A 13,158-nucleotide genomic window follows, 5' to 3' on the forward strand; every position below is an offset into this window, starting at 1 on the left:
ACAGGCCTATTGCAGGAGCATATGCAGACGTTATGAACGTTTGGCTAGCTCAATATGATGACTACTTGATAGTTTAGTGCACCATGCTTAACAACTTAGAATCAGGACTTCAAAGAAGTTTTTGAACGTCATGGATCATATAAGATGTTCCAGGAGTTGAAGTTAATATTTCAAGCAAATACCCGAGTTGAGAGATATGAAGTCTCCAACAAGTTCTATAGCTAAAAGATGGAGGAGAATAGCTCAAGCAGTGAGCATGTGCTCAGATTGAATCAAGTGGGAGTTAATCTTCCAAATAAAATAGTGATTGACAGAATTCTCTAGTCACCATCACCAAGTTAGTAGAACTTCATGATGAACTATAGTATGCAAGGGATGACGAAAATGATTCCCAAGCTTTTCATGATGATGAAATCGATGAAGGTAGAAATCAAGAAAGAGCATCAAGTGTTGATGGTTAACAAGACCACTAGTTTCAAGAAAAGGGCAAAGGGAAGAAGGGGACTTCAAGAAGAACGGAAAGCAAGTTGCTGCTGAAGTGAAGAAGCCCAAGTCTGGACCTAAGCCTGAGACTAAGTGCTTCTACTGCAAAGGGACTGGTCACTGGAAGAGGAACTGCCCCAAGTATTTGGCGGATAAGAAGGATGGCAAAGTGAACAAAGGTATATTTGATATACATGTTATTGATGTATACTTTACTAGTGTTCATAGAAACTCCTCAGTATTTGATACTAGTTCAGTTGCTAAGATTAGTAACTCAAAACGGGAGTTGCATAATGAACGGAGACTAGTTAGGGGTAAAGTGACGATGTGTGTTGGAAGTGGTTCCAAGATTGATATGATCATCATCGCACACTCCCTATACTTTCGGGATTAGTGTTGAACCTAAATAAATGTTATTTGGTGTTTGTGTTAAGCATGAATATGATTTGATCATGTTTATTGCAATACGATTATTCATTTAAAGTGAGAGAATAATTGTTGTTCTGTTTACATGAATAAAACCTTCAATGGTCATACACCCATGGTGAATGGTTTATTGAATCTCGATCGTAGTGATACACATATTTATAATATTGAAGCCAAAATATGCAAAGTTAATAATGATAGTGCAACTTATTTGTGGCACTGCCGTTTAGGTCATATTGGCGTAAAGCGCATGAAGAAACTCCATGCTGATGGATTTTTGGAATCACTTGATTATGAATCACTTGATGCTTGCGAACCATGCCTCATGGGCAAGATGACTAAGACTCCGTTCTCCAGAACAATGGAGCGAGCAACTGACTTATTGGAAATAATACATACTGATGCATGTGGTCCGATGAGTGTTGAGGCTCGCGGCGGGTATCGTTATTTTCTGACCTTCACAGATGATTTGAGTAGATATGGGTATATCTACTTGATGAAACATAAGTGTGAAACATTTGAAAAGTTCAAAGAATTTCAGAGTGAAGTGGAAAATCATCGTAACAAGAAAATAAAGTTTCTGCGGTCTGATCGTGGAGGAGAATATTTTAGTTACGAGTTTGGTCTTCATTTGAAACAATGTGGAATAGTTTCGCAACACACGCCACCTGGAACACCACAGTGTAATGGTGTGTCCGAACGTCATAACCATACTTTATTAGATATGGTGCGATCTATGATGTCTCTTACCGATTTATCACTATCATGTTGGGGTTATGCATTAGAGACAGCTGCATTCACGTTAAATAGGGCACCATCTAAATCCGTTGAGACGACACCATATGAACTGTGGTTTGGCTAAAAACCTAAGCTGTCGTTTCTTAAAGTTTGGGGCTGCGATGCTTATGTGAAAAAGTTTCAACCTGATAAGCTCGAACCCAAATCGGAGAAATGTGTCTTCATAGAATACCCAAAGGAAATTTTTGGGTACACCTTCTATCACAGATCCAAAGGCAAGATATTTGTTGCTAAAAGTGCATCCTTTCTAGAGAAGGAGTTTCTCTCGAAAGAAGTGAGTGTGAGGAAAGTAGAACTTGATAAGGTAACTGTACCTGCTCCCTTATTGGAAAGTTGTTCATCACAGAAATATGTTTCTGTGACTCCTACACCAATTAGTGAGGAAGTTAATGATGATGATCATGTAACTTCAGATCAAGTTACTACCGAACCTCGCAGGTCAACCAGAGTGAGATCGGCACCAGAGTGGCACGGTAATCCTGTTCTAGAGGTCATGTTAATTGACCATAATGGACCTACGAGCTATGAGGAAGTGATGATGAGCCCAGATTCCGCGAAATGGCTTGAGGCCATGAAATCTGAGATGGAATCCATGTATGAGAACAAAGTGTGGACTTTGGTTGACTTGCCCGATGATCGGCAAGCCATAGAAAATAAATGGATCTTCAAGAGGAAGACGGACGCTGATAGTGGTGTTACTATCTACAAAGCTAGACTTGTCGAAAAAGGTTTTGACAAAGTTCAAGGTGTTGACTACGATGAGATTTTCTCACTTGTAGTGATGCTTAAGTATGTCTGAATCATGTTAGCAAATTGCCACATTTTGTGAAATCTGGAAAATGGATGTCAAAACTACATTCCTTAATGGATTTCTTAAAGAAGAGTTGTATATGATGCAACCAGAAGGTTTTGTCGATCCTAAAGGTGCTAACAAAGTGAGCAAGCTCCAACGATCCATCTATGGACCGATGCAAGCATCTCGGAGTTGGAATATATGCTTTGACAAAGTGATCAAAGCATATGGTTTTATGCAGACTTACGGTGAAGCCTGTATTTACAAGAAAGTGAGTGGGAGCACTACAACATTTCTGATAAATATATGTGAATGACATATTGTTGATCAGAAATAATGTAGAATTTTCTGGAAAGCATAAAGGAGTTTTTCAAATAAAGACCTCGATGAAGCTACTTACATATTAAGCATCAAGATCTATTGAGATAGATAAAGACACTTGATAAGTTTTTTCAATGAGTACATACCTTGACAAGATTTTGAAGTAGTTCAAAATGGAACAGTCAAAGAAAGAGTTCTTACCTGTTTTACAAGGTGTGAAATTGAGTAAGACTCAAAGCCCGACCACGACAGAAGATACAAAGAGAATGAAAGTCATTCCCTATGCCTCAGCCATAGTTTCTATAAAGTTTGCCATGCTGTGTAGCAGATCTATTGTATACCCTACATTGTGTTTAGCAAGGGAGTACAATAGTGATCTAGGAGTAGATCACTGGACAGCGGTCAAAATTATCCTTAGTGGAATAAGGATATGTTTCTCGATTATGGAGGTGACAAAAGGTTCGTCGTAAAGGGTTACGTCGATGCAAATTTTGACACTGATCCAGATGACTCTAAGTCTCAATCTGGATACATTTTGAAAGTGGGAGCAATTAGCTAGAGTAGCTCTCTGCAGAGCATTGTTGACATAGAGATTTGCAAAATACATACGGATCTGAATGTGGCAGACCCGTAGACTAAACTTCTCTCACAAGCAAAACATGATCACACCTTAGTACTCTTTGGGTGTAAATCACATAGCGATGTGAACTAGATTATTGACTCTAGTAAACCCTTTGGGTGTTTGTCACATGACGATGTGAACTATGGGTGTTAATCACATGGTGATGTGAACTATTTGTGTTAAATCACATGGTGATGTGAACTAGATTATTAACTCTAGTGCAAGCGGGATACTGGAGGAAATATGCCCTAGAGGCAATAATAAAGTTATTATTTATTTCCTTATTTCACGATAAATGTTTATTATTCATGCTAGAATTGTATTAACCGGAAACATAATACATGTGTGAATACATAGACAAACATAGTGTCACTAGTATGCCTCTACTCGACTAGCTCGTTAATCAAAGATGGTTAAGTTTCCTAACCATACACATGAGTTGTCATTTGATTAACGGGATCACATCATTAGGAGAATGATGTGATTGACTTGACCCATTCCATTAGCTTAGCACTTGATCGTTTAGTTTGTTGCTATTGCTTTCTTCATGACTTATACATGTTCCTATGACTATGAGATTATGCAACTCCTGTTTACCGGAGGAACACTTTGTGTGCTACCAAATGTCACAACGTAACTGGGTGATTATAAAGGTGCTCTACAGGTGTCTCCGAAGGTACTTGTTGGGTTGGCGTATTTCGAGATTAGGATTTGTCACTCCAATTGTCGGAGAGGTATCTATGGGCCCACTCGGTAATGCACATCACTATAAGCCTTGCAAGCATTGCAACTAATGAGTTAGTTGCAGGATGATGTATTATGGAACAAGTAAAGAGACTTGCCGGTAACGAGATTGAACTAGGTATTGAGATACTGACGATCGAATCTCGGGCAAGTAACATACCGATGACAAAGGGAACAATGTATGTTGTTATGCGATTTGACCGATAAAGATCTTTGTAGAATATGTGAGAGCCAATATGAGCATCCATGTTCCGCTATTGGTTATTGACCGGAGACGTGTCTCGGTCATGTCTACATAGTTCTCGAACCCGTAGGGTCTGCACACTTAAAGTTTGATGATGGTTATATTATGAGTTTATGTATTTTGATGTACCGAAGGTAGTTCAGAGTCCCGGATGAGATCGGGGACATGACGAGAAGTCTCGAAATGGTCGAGACATAAAGATCGATATATTGGACGCTTATATTTGGATATCGGAAGTGTTCCGGGTGATTAATGGGCCATAGTGGGCCTTAGTGGAGAAGAGGAGAGGCGTCCAAGGCAGGGCCGCGCGCCCCTCCCCACTTAATCCGAATAGGACAAGGAGAGGGGGGCGGCACCCCCCTTCCTTCCTCTCTTCCTTCTCTTTTCCCCCTTCTCCTAATCCAACAAGGAAAGGGAGGGAGTACTCCTTCTGGCGCGCCTCCTCCCTGGCCGGCCACCTCTCCCTCCCTTGCTCCTTTATATACGGGGGCAAGGGGGCACCCTAGAGACACAACAATTGATTTGATCTTTTAGCCGTGTGCGGTGCCCCCTTCCACCATAGTCCACCTCGATAATACTGTAGCGGTGCTTAGGCGAAGCCCTACATCGGTAGAACATCATCATTGTCACCACGCTGATGTGCTGACGAAACTCTCCCTCAACACTCGGCTGGATTGGAGTTCGAGGGACGTCATCGGGCTGAACGTGTGCTGAACTCGGAGGTGCCGTGCGTTCGGTACTTGATCGGTCCGATCGTGAAGACGTACGACTACATCAACCGCGTTGTGCTAACGCTTCCGCTTTCGGTCTACGAGGGTACGTGGACAACACTCTCGCCTCTCGTTGCTATGCATCACCATGATCTTGCATGTGCATAGGATTTTTTTTGAAATTACTACGTTCCCCAACATATAAGTGATAGTCTTTTCTTCAACTTTAATAAGTGTAGCTACTTTTACTTCTATGGGAGGATGATATTTAAACCACTTCTCTTTAGGGAGATCAATATGAGTAGCAAAATATTCACAGAAAGAAGCTACTATCTCAGAGTCAAGTCCATATTTAGTGCTAAATTTACAGAGAACATTGGTATCCATAAAAGATTTAACACAATCAAACTTAGGTGTCATACCTGACTCCTTACCTTCGTCGAGATCCCAATCTTCAGAGTTGCGTTTAATTCTTTCCAATAAATCCCATTTGAATTCAATAGTCTTCATCATAAAGGAGCCGGTACAAGAAGTATCGAGCATGGTGCGATTGTTATCAGAAAGCCGATCATAAAATTTTTGAATAATCATTTCTCTTGAGAGCTCATGATTGGGGCATGAATATAACATTTACTTAAGCCTCCCCCAAGCTTGAGCGATGCTTTCTCCTTCGCGAGGCCAAAAATTATATATATAATTACGATCACGATGAACAAGATGCATGGGATAAAACTTCTGATGAAATTCCAATTTCAATCGTTTGTAGTTCCATGATCCCATATCATCACATAGCCTATACCATGTCAATGCGTCTCCCTCCAAAGATAAAGGGAAGACCTTCTTCTTGATAACATCATCGGGCATACCTGCAAGCTTAAATAATCCATAAACTTCATCCACATATATTAGGTGCTCATCAGGATGTGATGTTCCATCTCCTGCAAAAGGATTAGCTAGCAGTTTTTCTATCATACCCGAAGGAATTTCAAAGCAGACATTTTCATTTTCAGTAGGTTCAGTAAGTTGAGGAGCAACTCTTTGCTCTACTGGTCGGGGTGAAGATACCCCAAACAAGCCCCTCAAAGGATTACTTTCCATAGTAACAAGTAACAATAAATTTCAGCACACTATATAAATTTTTCCTTACCAAATTCCACCTACCAAAGGCGCTTCACTCCCTGGCAACGGGGTCAGAAAAGAGTCTTGATGACCCACAAGTATAGGGGATCTATCGTAGTCCTTCCGATAAGTAAGAGTGTCGAACCCAACGAGGAGCAGAAGGAAATGATCAGCGGTTTTCAGCAAGGTATTCTCTGCAAGCACTGAAATTATAGGTAATAGATAGTTTTGTGATAAGATAATTTGTAACAAGCAACAAGTAACAAAAGTAAATAAAGTGCAGCAAGGTGGCCCAATCCTTTTTGTAGCAAAGGACAAGCCTGGACTTATATAGAGAAAAGCGCTCCCGAGGACACATGGGAATATCGTCAAGCTAGTTTCCATCACATTCATATGATTTGCGTTCGGTACTTTGATAATTTCGTATGTGGGTGGACCGGTGCTTGGGTGTTGTCCTTACTTGGATAACCATCACACTTATGATTAACCTCTATTGCAAGCATCCGCAACTACAACAATAGTATTAAGGTAAACCTAACCATAGCATGAAACATATGGATCCAAATCAGCCCCTTACGTAGCAATGCATAAACTAGGGTTTAAGCTTCTGTCACTGTAGCAACCCATCATCTACTTATTACTTCCCAATGCCTTCCTCTAGGCCCAAATAATGGTGAAGTGTCATGTAGTCGACGTTCACATAACACCACTAGAGGAGAGACAACATACATCTCATCAAAATATCGAACGAATACCAAATTCACATGACTACTAATAGCAAGACTTCTCCCATGTCCTCAGGAACAAACGTAACTACTCACAAAGCATATTCATGTTCATAATCAGAGGATTATTAATATGCATATAGGATCTAAACATATGATCTTCCACCAAATAAACCAACTAGCATCAACTACAAGGAGTAATTAACACTACAGCAACCCACAGGTACCAATCCAAGACTTGGAGACAAGAATTGGATACAAGAGATGAACTAGGGTTTGAGAGGAGATGGTGCTGGTGAAGATGTTGATGGAGATTGACCCCCTCCCGATGAGAGGATCGTTGGTGATGACGATGGCGATGATTTCCCCCTCCCGGAGGGAAGTGTCCCTGGCAGAACAGCTCCGCCAGAGCCCTAGATTGGTTCCGCCAAGGTTCCGCCTCGTGGCGGCGGAGTCTCGTCCCGAAAGCTTGCTTATGATTTTTTTTCTCATCGAAAGACTCCATATAGCAGAAGATGGGCATCGGAGGGCCACCAGGGGGCCACGAGGCAGGGGGCGTGCCCAGTGGGGTAGGGCGCGCCCCCCACCCTCGTGGGCAGGGTGTGGCCCCCCTCTGGAACTTCTTGCGCTCAGTATTTTTTATATATTCTAAAAATAACTTCCGTGAAGTTTCAGGACTTTTGGAGCTATGCAGAATAGGTCTCTAATATTTGCTCCTTTTCCAGCCCAGAATCCTAGCTGCCGGCATTCTCCCTCTTTATGTAAACCTTGTAAAATAAGAGAGAATAGGCATAAGTATTGTGACATGATGTGTAATAACAGCCCATAATGCAATAAATATCAATATAAAAGCATGATGCAAAATGGACGTATCATTATGTATTTTTTTGGTTCATGTGTTACCAATCCTGAGTATTTATTCCACCCAATCAAATCTAATTGAAATATATTGAAATCGATTCCACAGCAACACGCAGTGTATCATCTAGTTTCCCTAGTTCTCGAGGATGTGAAGGAACCCCAATTTATTACTCTAGTTCTCGCGGTATATTTCTTTACAAAGGGGGTATACGATTAGAATGGAACGTGGTAATATATTTGATCTATATAATCTTGTCATGATGATATTCTTCACTGTGTTGTGTGAATGTTGAATGCACATTATTTTGTCATGAAAATCAATAGCACGACGGTAATAGAAATTGGCTCTCTCCTTGGTGGCTTTTGGTAAGGGAACAACCGAGACCCATATGCATTAACTAAATCCAAGGGGGCATTAATCATCATCATACTCCGGCTACATCTATGGACAATGGTTTTGCGTGATACAAGGTGTAGTGTAGTACTCCCTCCGTTCCTAAATGTAAGTCTTTTAGACATTTCAAATAAACTACAACATACAGATATATGTAGATATATTTTAAAGTGTAGATTCACTCATTTTGCTTCGTATATAGTCACTTGCTAGAATCTCTAAAAAGACTTACATTTGGGAACGGAGGGAGTATATCTTATTATTTACTCCGCCCTCACAAAAACATACGTACATCACAATGATGAAATAATTAACATTCACTATCTATCATCATATACCAGTGGGGAATCCAGAGCTCTCGAGAATACCTTTACCCTTAATGCAATTCCTATACTACTCTTCCTTTCTCTCTCACACCCCTCTTTTACTCTAATTACAAAGACATACGTCACTTGACTTGACATGGTTTTTTTAAAGACCCAGTTGCCTGGCTTTTCATTGATTTAGCAGAAGAGAGAGTTACAAAAATTGTCACTAATCAAAGGAGATTAGCAACAGAAGAAAGACCGGGTTTAAAGAAGAGCACGCAGGCTCTCCCCCTCCCCCTACCCTCTAGGTACCGACTAAGGTTTATTTCTCATGAGATATCCCCAAAGGGGGGCTCTAATCCTTTCGCTCCTGCTAGTCTTCATTGCTCTAGCTCTCTTCTACAGGCACTGATCACACCGTCCACGCAAGCCTCCTTCTTCCTGAACGTGCAGCTGTTGCGTTCCTGCCAGATGTTCCATGCAACCAGGGCCAGCATGGATTTGATGGCTCGTCTGTCGGATGGTGATGATGCAGAGACTATTGCAGTGACAGCCTCCGTTGTGGTCTTGCACCCGTCCCAGGTTGCTGGGTTGAGCGTGCCGCATCCCCTCCATCCCGCTGCCCTGGCCCAAATCAGCTGTGACATGGGGCAGTCCCAAAGGAGGTGTGCCGAGCTCTCCAAATTTCTGAGGCATAACTGGCAGAAATAGCCATTTTCCCATCCGCGCCGCTGCAGCCGGTCGTTGCACCAGAGCCGGTCATGGTGCAACGGCCACATGAAGAACTTGATTTTCCTCGGCGCCCATACCTTCCAGATGAGCTGCTGTAGTGCACCTCTTGGCTACCCAGCGAACTGAGCACCGTAGGCTGATTTGGCACTGTACTGACCTCCCGCTCGCCAGGAGATCTCATCCTCCGCCTCTTCCCGCAAGGTGATGTTGGCCTCGCGGATGCTGCGGCGCAGAGAGACCAGCTGCGGGATGATCGCCATCGCACTGCCTCTCCGGAGATCAAGGATCCATCTGTCGCCCTGGAGCGCCTCGGCTACCGATCGGTTCTTTCTTGATGAGTTGGCGAATAGTAGAGCGAACTGAAGTTTTAGCGGCTGATCGCCGAGCCAGGTGCAGTTCCAGAACGTGGCCCTCCTTCCATTCCCTATGACAACTCTGGTTTCAGCGGCAAACAGCTCTCTGTCCTTGTTGTCGCACGGTGAGCCCGTGCCAACCCATGGCCTGTACGGATGCTTCCATGCAAGCCAGAGCCACCGTAGGCGGAGTGTGCGCGCAAAACATACCATGTCTGGAATGCCTAGTCTACCGCGATCCACCGGCGAGGTTACAAGCTTCCAGTTGGCCTTGCACTTCCCGCCTGAGATTTCCTCATCCTGGGCCCAGAGAACCGGCGTCTTGATTTGTCCACCTCTTTGTGGAATTTCTTTGGGGCGCGCAGGACGGCAGGGGCGAAGGCTGGCAGTGCAGAGAGCACGCACCGCACCAGCACCCGCCGGCCTGCTATTGGCATGAGCCAACCCTTCCAGCCTGCCAGCCTTGCCTGGATGCGGTCGAGGAGATACTGCAAGTGGACTAGCCTAGTCCTACTGATGCATACAGGTAGTCCTAAGTATCTAATGGGGAAGCTGACGATGGAGCCGCCAAAAACCTCCAGCACCTGGTTGAGGTCTACGTCTTCGCAACAAATCGGAGCAGCCGATGATTTCTGCGGGTTCATGCGCAACCTGGACGCGTCGGCAAAGTCGCTGAGAAGCTTCATGAGGAGGTTAATTTCTCGCCGCTCGGGGTTTGCAAAGATCACTGCATCATCAGCATACAGAGTCGCTCGCAGCCTTGCCGTTCTTTCCGGCGGCGGCGCGAGCGCGCCCTCTCTTGTAGCTGCCTCCAGAAGTCTGTGCAATGGGTCTATGGCGAGGATGAACAGAATTGGGGACAGAGGGTCGCCTTGCCTGAGCCCACACTGATGCAAAATGCTTGGCCCAGGGTCTCCATTGAGCATGCAGGAGGACGTTGTAGACGAGAGGAGGAGCGCGACCCAGTCTCGCCATCTAGAGGGAAAACCCATTTGCTGCATGAGTTCTAGGAGATATTCCCAGGATATGGTGTTGAAAGCTTTGGCAATGTCCAACTTGAGCAGAAGCATTGGTTTTCTCTTCTTCTGAAACTTTCTGACGCGGTTCTAGACATAGAGAAAACTGTCATGGATTCCTTTCTTCCTTTGGAATGCGCTCTGTGCTGGAGAGATCAGTTGGTCCAAAACACATGCAAGCCTGATGGACAACACCTTTGTGATCAACTTAGCCACTGAATGTATCAGGCTGATGGGCCTGAAGTCTCCCATTTGAATTGCACCATCCTTTTTGGGCAGCATCACGATGAGGGAACGGTTCAGCGTGCCAAAATCTCCGTCAGCCAGCTGATATAAACTTTCAAACACAGCCATTACATCCCCCTTGATTGTTGGCCAGCATGCTCTGAAGAAAGTGCCATTGAAGCCGTCGGGGCCTGGCGCCTTTTCCGACGGGGATGCACAAATTGCTGCCCAAACCTCTGCCTCCGAGAAGGGGTTGTCGAGTCCGCCCCCAGCTTGCAGCCTTGGTAGACCCAGTGCCTCCCAGATGATCGTGCGAGGCCGGTTTCTTTTCTGCCCCAGCAAGGAGGAGAAGTGCTCGTGCACGGCGGCCACCTTATCGGCGTGGCTAGTCTTGAGGCCGCTTGCCATTTGGATGCACTGAATGAAGTTTCTTCGTCGCCTGGAGGTTCGCTTGGCCTGAAAGAATGCTGTGGAAGCGTCACCCGCCTTCAGCCAAGTGATGCATGAGGCCTGCCGCCTTCTGACGCGCTCGAGGGTTGCAAGGCCGACAATCTTCAGCTTCAGGGTTTTCCGTAGCCAGAAGTCACTGCGTGTGAGCTGCCTCTTCTCTTGTGCGACATCCAGACGCAGTACAACCTCCGAAGCCAGATGGAACTGCAACTTGGTATCGTTGAACAGAGTTTTTGCCCAGATCTTCAGGTCAGCTACTGCTCTCTTCAGTTTGATCTTCAGTCTTGTGAAAGGGCAGCTGTGGTTGACCGGCCTCTGCCAAGCCCTGGCTATCGTCTGCTGGAAGTGTGGGAACCGTGTCCAGAACGTCTCAAACCTGAAGATTGCCTTGCGGTGCGGTGCAGCGGTGTTGGACAGCAGGAGAGGGCAATGATCTGAGCATGTCATGGACGCGGCCATCAGGATGTAGGAGGGGAACAGGGTTTCCCACTCCAGATTGCAAAACATTTTGTCGATGGCGACGAACGTGGGGTTTTCCCTCTCATTACTCCAAGTAAAGCGTCTGTTCTTTCATTTGATCTCTCGCAGCCCAGCTCGGTCAATGGCTGCTCTGAATCTACCCATGATCCGCCTGTTCAGGTTGAGGTTGCTCTTGTCCCTCGTCTCATATATTATATTGAAGTCACCATTGATTAACCAAGGCTCCCCAGCAGGTGGCATGGCTCTGATCAGCTCAGCAAGGAACTCCTCCCTGCGGTTGTCGTCGGTAGGCCCGTAGACGGTGGTGATCAGAACGTGCTCCTGCACTGCAGGAGTGTTGCACGGGCTGTGATGGAGAAATGGCCGATCGCGTTTGTGGTGATGGAGATCTTGGAAGAGTCCCACAGGATCGCGGCTTTGCCCCGCGTGCCCTCCGCCGGCAGGACCACGGCGGCGTCTAATCGGCTACCTCCTATTTCTTTAACTAACGCCAGCGACCATGTTTCGATCTTGGTCCCCTGGAGGCACAACACGACCAGCCTATGCAAGTCCGCAACCTCACAGACAGTGGCTCTCCTAGCTGGCGAGTTCAGCCCTCGCACGTTCCAGCTCATTGTGACGCGGTTTGTGCTAATCATGGGCACAAGTGTTTTCGCTCCGGGGGCAAACATATGCACTAGATAAACTGAAAGACAGGTACACCACCCTGCTGGCATGGGCGTGACAGCGACCACCAATAGGCCCCAAACCTCGCTGCCTACGAACTAACCACTGAATCTTGACACTACACATTACAGATGATCCTAACTCAAACTGGCTGACAGCCAGCCGCCGCCGGAGACTAGCTGAACCTGCGTCTAACATAACGAAGCTTGATCAGCTCCATCAGGGCCGGCCAGGCCAGCCATGGTGCGAAGGGCGTCGACGTTGAGGCGTGTGAGCTTGGTGATGCAGTTGACGTCGTCTTCGGACAGCGGCTCGTCGAAGCGCCGAAGCAACGCCTCCGCCGCATTGACCGTCATGCGCTCCCTTGGGCCGAGGACTCCGAGCTCCTGGACGAGGCGAAGCGTGGCCCGCTGCGCGACCGGCACGGGGGAGTGGTTTGCGGCCAGCCTGGCACTCTGCCTGACCGGTGCGGACGGGGCCCGAGTCTTTGGGGGGCGGAGGGGCGGCGGGGTGGCGGCGCGGCTGCGAGGAGGGGCGGTGGAGCGTCTCTGAAGAGCTGCCGGGCCGCGGTGCCGTCAATGTCGAGCTGCAGCTGCTGGACCTGGTGAGTGACTGCGCCTAGCTGTGTGGCGATGGTGGCCGTGGGAGGGGTCGTGCGGCATGCTTGAATGGAGTCCGCTTGCATGCA

Source organism: Triticum dicoccoides, chromosome 2A, assembly GCF_002162155.2.
Source record: "Triticum dicoccoides isolate Atlit2015 ecotype Zavitan chromosome 2A, WEW_v2.0, whole genome shotgun sequence".
Taxonomy (NCBI): Eukaryota; Viridiplantae; Streptophyta; class Magnoliopsida; order Poales; family Poaceae; genus Triticum; species Triticum dicoccoides.